The 10,466-nt window shown below is 46.7% G+C and overlaps 1 protein-coding gene across 1 annotated transcript in view; it reads right to left on the bottom strand.

The window, feature by feature from the left end:
* Positions 1 to 2,390, bottom strand: part of LOC117753560 (sodium channel protein type 5 subunit alpha-like) — an 8,521-nt gene extending 6,131 nt beyond the window's left edge. The window contains exon 1 of the mRNA XM_034571724.1: positions 2,386 to 2,390. The gene's annotated coding sequence lies outside the window, so the exon portion shown is untranslated. The remainder of the gene's footprint in view (positions 1 to 2,385) is intronic.
* Between the last annotated feature and the right edge of the window lie 8,076 nt (positions 2,391 to 10,466).

The following is a 10,466-nucleotide window of genomic DNA, read 5'->3' as shown; positions in this document are numbered from 1 at the left end:
TCGGGTGCGTTCTTCTTTTTTAGCCAAACATCTCGTTTGAGACGAACGACGTGGCCACGCCTCCAGCCTCTGACACGACAGCACAGACCAAACACGTCGCTCTGCGCATTTACACGTCTGCAGTTCACGCAACGTTCGTGTTTTTAGTGGTTTAACCTCGTGTGACAAACGTTGTTTCAGACAAGATGCGATAACATGGCCGAGCAGAGAGAGAGAGAGAGAGAGGGAGAGAGGAGAAGAGAGAGAGAGAGAGAGAGAGAGAGAGAGAGAGAGAGACAGAGAGAGAGAGAGAGAGAGAGAGAGGGAGAGAGAGAGAGAGAGAGAGAGAGAGAGAGAGAGAGAGAGAGAGAGACAGAGAGAGAGAGAGAGGAGAGAGAGAGAAGAGAAAGAGGAGAGAGAGGAGAGAGAAGAGAGAGAAGAGAGAGGAGAGAGAGAGAGAGAGAGGAGAGAGGAGAGAGAGAAGAGAGAGGAGAGAAAGAGGAGAGAGAGGAGAGAGAGGAGAGAGGAGAGAGAGAGAGAGAGGAGAGAGAGAGAGAGAGAGAGAGAGAGAGAGAGAGAGAGAGAGAGAGAGAGAGAGAGAGAGAGAGAGGGAGAGAGAGAGACAGAGAGAGAGAGAGGGAGAGAGAGAGAGAGAGAGAGAGAGAGAGAGAGACAGAGAGAGAGAGAGAGAGAGAGAGAGAGAGAGAGGGAGAGAGAGAGACAGAGAGAGAGAGAGACAGAGAGAGAGAGAGAGAGAGAGAGAGAGAGAGTGTGTGTTCGTAGCTGGCCAGAGATTTGAGAAAAGCTCGGAGCAGAAAAGAGCAAACCAAGCGTATGGTCATTCTGTCACACACACACACACACACACACACACACACACACACACACACACACACACACACACACACAGGAGGAACGGAGAGGCTCACACTGTATCTGATGAATAGCTGAAATGGTACGTAAATAAAGGAGGATGGAATATGCATGCACCTACGCCACACACACACACAGACACACACACACACACACACACACACACACACACACACACACACACACACACACACACTCTCTAAAGGGACATTCTGTTCACATGCTGTTTTACGTCATATGGTTTCTGTCGCTGACACGTTGAGCTTTGTCGCACGTTGCGTTTCGTTGTCGGCAACTTAACCTCTTTTGACCACTAGGGCCTCCGCTGTGTGTGTGTGTGTGTGTGTGTGTGTGTGTGTGTGTGTGTGTGTGTGTGTGTGTGTGTGTGTGTTCACGTTCTATGATGGTTCCATTTCATGTGCTCTGAAGTCAGAATCTGGATGAAACTCATGTATTTACGTGTTCAGAGCGTTTCAACAACACATTGACACAATATTCAATCAGAAGCATCAGGTCCGGCAGCGGATAAATGATTTAAAAGCTTAACGTTAATCATACAAACGTAAGAAAAGTTGTTTTGCAAGTTTAACATTTAACAAGTTCACATCAAAAGCTTCTATTTACAGCTGATTGTAAAATCTTGTTCATGAGTGATGACGTCTCGTGATGAAGTTTTGTTCCAACAACCTCGTGAACTGATTTCTCTGATTATTGCGACGCCACATGAGAGAGGCTCGACTGATTCATCGGTCTGACCATAAAACTGGGTTTATATGAACAGATCAGTGTTTATGTTTGTTGATATGAAAACTTTTAATTCACAGAATAAACAAAGTTGAGAAAATTTGCATTAATGTTCATTTAACACTTAATATTTGTTTGTTTTCTCAATTAAAATTGGTTATATTTGTGTTTTCTTTTTTAAAATAAAACTTCATGTTAAGATGTAAAATATAAAGAATCAATTTCTTTGTCATCAGGTCTTGATAACATCTTAGTCGTGATTGACAGCTGACAGTGACTCCGGATTGGTCGAGAGTGTGTATCTATACCACGGTTTAACGTACGACACATCAATGATCACGTTGTCGTTGGTTCATCACTGTTGAAGCTGCAGATTATTTTAGCTCCACTTCCTGTGCGTCTGCGTCCGTCCTGAGGCCGGCGCCGTTTGCTTGGTGGCTCGTCTGTGTCGGCGCCTTGACCCAGAAAGTCCTCCCGTCTGCTTCTCTCTATGTTTCCAAACATCGTCTCCTCACTCCGGGTGTGTGTCGCTAAAATCCCTGTTTTTGTCCCCCGTCCTGGCCCCACATCAAACTGTTGTCAGTGACTTCAACTTCCTGTTTGCCCTCGAGCAAGGCAGCGGACTGCTAAATTAGGAGGGAACCTACTTGCTCCGCCACTAACAACAGAAACTGAGTGCGACACTGTGATAAAAGCTCAGATTGAAGTAAAATGAGATGAAAAAACTAAAAGTTTGTGAAGATTTAAATGGTCTGAGCTGAGTTTGGTCTTTATTAAAACCTAAAGGACCAATTGCAGCATGAGGCCAGAACCCAGAACGAGGAGTAAACAACAACACAGGCAGGAAATCAAAGGAAGCATCATTAAAATCTGTGAAATCATTAAGAACAATGGACGCTCTGAAGGGGAACAGATATGAAAGTGTCTCGTCCTCGTTGTTCAGCCTGAAGCTGAAAGAAGACGAGTGAAGTTTAGAGGTTGATTAGTGTCTGAAAGAAAATGTTAAACACACGCGTCCTTTGATTCAGATAAAGTCTCACTGCAGTGAAGCCACTTTCAGACATGAGCTCCACAGGACGTCCACGGAACTGGACCTGGACTTTTCTCCGGAGTGTTCTCACACATGAACGACGCAGCGGGAGATTCTTCGCTCAGACTCGTTCACAGCTACGCAGAAACCTCAGGTGAGGGGCGGAGCAGCGGACGGAGGCAGGAAGTGACACGCAGAGATCGCACGTTTTTTATTTACATCACATCGACACCGGCGACAACTCTCTCGACTTCTTCTTCGTGCGTGGCTCCGCGTTTTCATCCTGAGATGGTTGTTTTCTTTCATTCATTCGTTTGTCTGTCGTGTGTCAGAAACATCTTCAACACATCCACTCGCTCGTGGTGAATCCGGCGGAGGATCTCCTGCAGAGCTTTTACGAGACGACTGGTCAGAGAACGTCTGGAGGCTCTCAGCCGCACTTTTGCATTCACACATTCAGCTCCTCCAGAGAAGGTCTGGAGATTCTTTGGAGTTCTGTGCAGGTGTAACAGCAACTTCAGTCAAAACCACAGTCAACTGACAAAAAACATTTTGCCTTTTGGAACAAATAAACGTTTATAAAAAAGAAAAGTTGAGAAGGAGGCGAACAAGGAAAGAAGGAAAGGAATCTAGTTTTGTTGAGAGCAAATTGGAGGAGGTTTGAGGGAAGGGTGGAGGAGGGGGGGGGGAGAAGTAAACAGGAAGTAAAGGAGTTTATATACAAGTCCCTGCTGATTGGTCAACACCCCTGACACGTGCTCCAGGTAAAGAGAGAACAGAGGCCGACATTTTCAATACGCACTGGAGGCGGTTGACCAATCACAACAGAATGTTTCAGCTGACCAATCAGAGCAGACTTCATCAGGAGGAGGGTCTTAAAGGAGGTAAAACCAAGTGTTAGAGACAGAGGCTGAAGAGAGGAGCTGCAGCGACGGGCAGTCTGAGGAACGTGATTCTGAACATCAGAGCATGAAAACATTTTACAGTCATAAGACAAATTAAAAGGATCATCGTGAAAATGGCTCCTTTTAAAAACTAGCAACACGATCACAACAAACACCAAAGAAATTCAGGGTTTTTAAAAATTCTTTGCATTATATCAGCGGATCCTGACAAACAAGTGTGTACGTGACCAAGTGTCAGAGCAGAATGGAAACCAGGACTGTGTGTGTGTGTGTGTGTGTGTGTGTGTGAGACTGAGTGGATGACAGCTCTTGATAAGAACGGAAAACAGAGCAACATTTTTCTTTGATGTGGACACACACACACACACACACACACACACACACACACACACACACACACACACACACACACACACACACACACTTCAGAAATCAGATTTGGGAGCTGTGAAGAATAAATGCATGAAGGGTTGAAAAACGAGGCCTGTCTAATCATTCAATTAGGATCCAAGACAGATGGTCTACACACACACAGACACACACACACACACACAGATGCCAGAGTTTGAAGAGAGCTAGATGGACAGAGTGTGAGTGTGTAACAGGTCTACGTGTGTGTGTGTGTGTGTTCCTCTCATCAGCTGCTGTATGACGACAGTCTTGCTGCAGATTAACCTCTCACACTATATGACCTAAAGTATGTGGACACCTGAACACATCAGCCACGTGTGATACGTGAATGCGTGCTGCTCTGACAGACTCAGCTCCAGATGTTCCACCTGCAGCTGCAGTGATCAGCTGATCAGTGCAGGTCAGTCGGTGTCCAGGTCTCAGTTCCGTGCTCACCAGTCAACTCAAAGTTCGTTGTCGTCCACATCGTGGTCACATGCTTCCTCTAAAAGGAACTAAAAGGCTCAAACCAGTAAAAACAGCCACATTAAAAGTGTTGGTTCCAGACACGTCCAAAATACTTGAAGATAAAAATCCTGCAAAACATCAAACAGTAAATACAAATATCAGTTTTAAAGATGGTGATTTGATTTGACGAGGCCACGAGAATCTGAGAGTCTGACTTGCCTCAGAACTGATGTTGTACGGTGACACACTGACTCACACCCGCTACTCAGTGGCTCCTGAACTCTGCTCATGTTTCAACAAACACCAAATGTGTTTTTTAGGACCGAACTCTGAAAGGACCTCGGACATCTAACTCTAATTCACAGATTTGAACAATGAGTCAATTTGGTTCATTTTTCACCAAATGATCTGGTGTAGAAGCAAATGTCGTCTTGTTCCGACTCCACTTTCTCTGAGGCCTCGACGAGAGTCCGCAAATATTTTTTGACAGATATTTTCCCTTGTGTTTAACTAATGTGTTAAAAGAAAAATCTGGACAGAGTAAAAGAAAGTGGGAGAGAACAGAGACACATATAAACAAGAGTCCGGCCTTGAAAGCCCGTGTGGTTAGTAGAAAGTTGTTCCACCTTGAGGAAACTCTCCAAACTGATTCTCTGTAGATTTTTCTTTGATAATAAACTGTTGACAAAATTGTAAAGATAATTTATTTGAAGATTGGCTCAGAATTGCGTTGTATCGGGTCATAACAACACATCTTGTCGTGTACACCTGATGAACTGTTTTCTTTGTTAGTTTCACATTTGGTGGTCGACGTGTGGTGCAGAGCCGGAGGAAGCAGGTGTGTCTGTGCCTCATCAGGTCGGACTCGGTCCTGAAGAGTTTTTCAGGCTGATTGCGGCTTTTGCGAAGGGTCCGAGCGGCGGCGGCTGCGTGATGAGCGAGGTGAAGCCGTGCACGGTCCTGAACAGCAGAGCCCGCCATCTCAGACGAGCTAATCATTCTGTGCACCGAGAAGTCAGACACTCCAGGCACTTAAATCAAACGCTCCTCATCTCATGACTCAAGGATTCAAAATATACTCGATGAGTGTTTTACCCGTCAGCCTCTTTGTTTGCAGGGTTTTTATCTTTATCTGCTATTTTATCTTCTTATCCACATCAAACATTCTATTAAAGTATCCAAGCTAGCAATGATTATCACAGTTATCTGTGTGACCATCATCAGAATATGGATAATCAGCCTCTGTTGAATCAAAGGAGAGATCATTTGTTCAGTGTTTTGTGCTCTAATGTTCAGAATCACTGTCATCGCTGCAGCTCCTCTTTTCAGCCTCTGTCTCAAACACTAAGATGAATTATCAGGTTGGAAATCTTCGTGACTGAAGAAAACCTGTTGGTGTCACGTTACTTTGAGGCCTGGAGGCTCCAGAGGCTCATTTCTTCCGGCGTTTCTTGTGACCGTGGTTGTGTGTCTGTGTGCAGCTGGTTTACTGGGCCAGTCAGCAGCAGGATCAGGATGAGAAGATGGCTGGCTGTGTGTTTCCAATGGGACCAGAGAGCTTTCAGCGCTTCACGCCGGACTCCCTGGCGGCCATCGAGCAGCGCATGGCCCAGGAGAAGGCCCGACAAAACAAACACTACCAGGAGGTACACACACACTCATACACACATTCACCACATTATTAAAACAAGTGGAAATAGGAATCAGAAGAAGGTGGAAGGAGGGAATAACCTGACTGAAACCGAGAGATGTGGGGCAGCTTCAGCAGACAGATGTTCGGGTTTTCAGTGATAGTGATGCTCTGCTCGTGTGTGTCTCTCTCTGTGTGTGTGTGTGTGTGTGTGTGTGTGTGCTTGTGTGTGTGTGTCTGTGCGTGGTCAGGACTTGGCGACGTGCAGCTCCTCCGGCCCCGGCCCGACCTGGAGGCAGGAAAACAGCTGCCGCGCATCTTTCGCTGACATCCCATCTCATCTGGTGGGCGTTCCCCTGGAAGACATCGACCCATACTACTCAAAGACAAAGGGTAGGCCACCCTGTGTGTGTGTGTGTGTGTGTGTGTGTGTGTGTGTGTGTGTGTGTGTGTGTGTGTGTGTGTGTGTGTGTGTGTGTGTGTGTCTGTGAATGACGGGTTTTGGAGAATCCCTGGAAGATAAATCATCTCTCTGGTAGCCCACTTTACTGAAGACCAGAGGGTAGATGAATGACTCTGTGTGTGTGTGTGTGTGTGTGTGTGTGTGTGTGTTTCCTGCCTCTCCTCTTCATCGTCTCTGTTCTTCTTCTTCATCCTACTCTAACTCTCAGCCCTTGTTCACGCCTGATATCAAGGTGTGATCTGTACCTGGCGATGTCGCCCAGGCGATCGTGTGTCTCTCCTCTCACCTGGTCGTCTTGACGCTCCTGCACCTTCTCTCCTGTTGCAGAGCGTTTTCAAACCTGCTGTGTTTTCTGAATCCTGAATCAGAGACTGGGTCCATGGATTTGATTTGAAATAGTCTCATGCTAATAATCAGTTGGATTCATTAAGTAAATTATGTTTCATTATCAGGTCCTGAAAACGTTCCTTATGATTGAAATTAAACCCACTGTATTATTTCTTTGAATGTTGATATAAGAAGCAGCTTCTTACTAACACTTGATCCATTTCTCATATGAGTAAATAAACTGCACCTGTCAAGAAATAAACATGTTTTTCTTCTTCTTCTTTATTTCTTGCAGACTTTCATAGTCCTGAACAAGGGAAGGCCATCTTCCGTTTCAGTAGCCACATCCGCCCTCTACATCTTCAGCCCTTTTCACCCCATCCGCAGAATCGCCATCCAGATCCTGGTCCACTCATATCCTTACACACCACACACACACACACACACACACACACACACACACACACACACACACACACACACACACACACACCACACACACACACACATGCCACTGTACTGTATGTAATTCGCATGAACGTCTTATGTTTTGCCACTGGACTGCAGGGAAGTGGTCGAGGGGGAGGTCAGAGGTCAGATGTTAGCCACAGAGCAGCGTCCCTGCAGCCTGGAGTGTGTGTGTGTGTGTGTGTGTGTGTGTGTGTGTGTGTGTGTGTGTGAGTGTGTCTGTGTGTGTGTCTCTGTGGGTGTGTGTGTGGGGTCTCATCCTGCTGGTCATATTTCTGAGCCAGATATCATCTCGGGCTGTCGGAGAGTCATAAACATGACCAGTAAATAGAACCCCAAATCTAGTCAACAGGACTTTTACTATGAAATCACATGACTTCATGGCGGTGATGTCATCCTAATCCAATTGTCCCAGATTATCAGAATTCACGAGACATCAGACTGTAACATCGGTCAAGGTCAAAATCACTTTTAAAAAATACTGCGCTGCGTCGGTGAAATGACTTAAAATATCCAGAAACTCTTTTTATAAAAGAAATGAAAACACAGACGTTTCTGGGACGCCCCTTCTGTCCGATATAAAAACATGATGTTTGTGTGTAATGTTCGGAGCATCTGGAGGCGGCTGTCTGAAGTGCACACATGATGTTTCAGGTCGCGATCGCAGGCGTCACAGTGACATTTAAATCCAGATGTGCGTTAAAAGGCCTCACTGGCCCCGCCCCCTGTCCCCACGCCACACTCCAGCACCGGCGTCCGCCTCAGGCTCCAGACGTCAACATGACAGATATTACTTCACACCCAAAACTCAACAGCGTTCCCCCGACACACACCCCTCATCCCCCACACTCACCTCACACTTATCTATTTTTACCGCGGGGGGGGGGGTGGTGGCTGCTGGTGTTGAGAGATGTCGAGCCGGTGGACACGCCGCTGTTGTCAGGGGATAAGTGGGTGAAGAGGTCGTAATGGAGGTGTGGCGCTGCTGATGGGCTGGTGTGTGTGTGTGTGTGTGTGTGTGTGTGTGTGTGTGTGTGTGTGAGACAAAACAAAAAGTAGAACAAGTGCGTGTTGGGGGTCGGGGGGGGGGGGGGGGGTAGAAGCTTTGAGAGCAGACGTGAGGCTGGAGTGGATTTTTAGTGTGTGTTTGTGTACAAGTCTTTTATAAGTGTTTGTGTGTGATCAAGTGTGTTCTGGATCTCTGCCCGACCACACTGGCGCCACAGTGACAAGCTGTGGCGTGAGGTGGACACACAGACACACACACACACACAGACACACACACACACACACACACACACACACACACACACACTTTGGCCATCAGAATATGAGCATTGTGTGTTGTGCAGCATCCTCCAGAGGTCAACAGTCGTTGGGGGTCAGACCGAAACAGGCCGGTCTGGTCCACATGTTTCCGTTATCGCCGCCACCAGCTTGTCCCGCCCCTTATTGCTGTCACCTAGCAACAGAGCTGCAGTTGGACTCTACGATAAAGTTCGAATGGCTCTTGTTACCGTTAGCTTCGGACGTCTCCTCGCTTGTCGAAGCTATTACCTCTTGGAAATGTTTAGCCAAGGTGGATCCACCTGTTGGGATGGAAGGGAGCATTTGGAGGAAACTTTGAATTGTGAAAGTCTAGTGTAGCAAGTACAGCCTCTGAAGTGGGACACAGCTTGTGTTGGACTACATGTCCAGAGGGCCTTGCTCTGAACAACACACACATTGAATTTGTGTCCCATGAGGCATTGCTCTGGGACCCAGAGGCTGCACCACAGCCACCAGCTGTGCTGCTGTTGTGTTTTATTTGTGTCGCACCGCTGCTGCACTGCAGTGTGTCGGTAACTCTCTGATTTGTGTTGCCGCTGCTGAGTTGTCGTGACGGGTTTGCGAAAACTCTGGTGACTTGTGCGTTAACCGTATTAACTCTGAACAAGCTGAAGAAGATGGAGTGGAAAGAATGGCAGACACGCACAAATGCGGAAAGAAGGAGAAAGAGTGAGAGGAAGATGGATCCTGCCGTGGATGTGGGAGGTGTAATGACATTACTGGTACGGTGGCCTGGGAGGTCCAAACCAGCAGAGCTATCATTATGGCATAATTAGCTCCTGACTCTGTGGCGGCGGCAGTGGGGGAACACCGGCGTTGTTTGTCAATCGGTAACCGTGTTATCTCGCCGCCTACCACCGCGCTCCAGCAACATCATTACAGCCGGCACTCAATCAACAATTACCCCGCCGCTCAAACAACTTTCAGCTGGAGTTTGGGCCGCGATCACACAGGGAGTATGTTCCCTGTGTCAAATTACAATAATTATGATTCATTTATAGCCGTGATTGACGGCTGAGCGAGGTCCCTCTCCCACCTCATCGCGTGTAGCGTGCTCAACATGGCAGCTGAAGGTGATGCTTAGCGTGTATTGCTGCTGTCTGACACTTTGGAAAGTTACTGCTCCCCATTATATGATGATTACAGGAGTGGGGCCTTTCTCCACCGCTGCTGTTAATGGCAAATTAATTTTCTGTATTGAACGTGGCAGCGCTGCAACGCACACGCTAACTCACCGCAGCCTTTCTTTGTTTAGCTCTGATGGGAAATCACTGAAAGGTATTTTTTCACATGTAAAATGACTTCAGTGTGTAGTCAGTGCCCCCACACACACACACAAATACACACACACACACATACACACACACACACAAATACACACACACACACATACACACACACACACAAATACACACACACACACATACACACACACACACAAATACACACACACACACATACACACACACACACAAATACACACACACACACATACACACACACACACACACACACACATACACACACACAATTTACATTCTTGCCGTTTCATCGCCTCTCAGTAAAGGAACAAACCGTAAACGCTTCGTTGTTCATTAGTCCGGCAATATTTCCATTTGAGTTTCTGCTTCTCTCCTCCGTCACTAAGAGACACACATCACACAGAAGTCCAGATTTTGTTAAGTTAAGTTTCATATTTCAGGAGAAAAGTTCTGTAAAGGTTTTAAAGCTTGTTGCTCCTTAACTCGCTCACGTTATTCAGTTTGTTCATCATGTGCACCATCCTGACCAACTGCTGCTTCATGGCCATGTCCGAGCCGGCGTACTGGGCCAAGTACCTGGAGTAAGTTCACCTGAAAC

Source organism: Hippoglossus hippoglossus, chromosome 20, assembly GCF_009819705.1.
Source record: "Hippoglossus hippoglossus isolate fHipHip1 chromosome 20, fHipHip1.pri, whole genome shotgun sequence".
Taxonomy (NCBI): domain Eukaryota; kingdom Metazoa; phylum Chordata; class Actinopteri; order Pleuronectiformes; family Pleuronectidae; genus Hippoglossus; species Hippoglossus hippoglossus.
The sequence above is the reverse complement of the archived record's forward strand: the minus strand, read 5'-3'. Positions and strand labels throughout refer to the sequence as shown.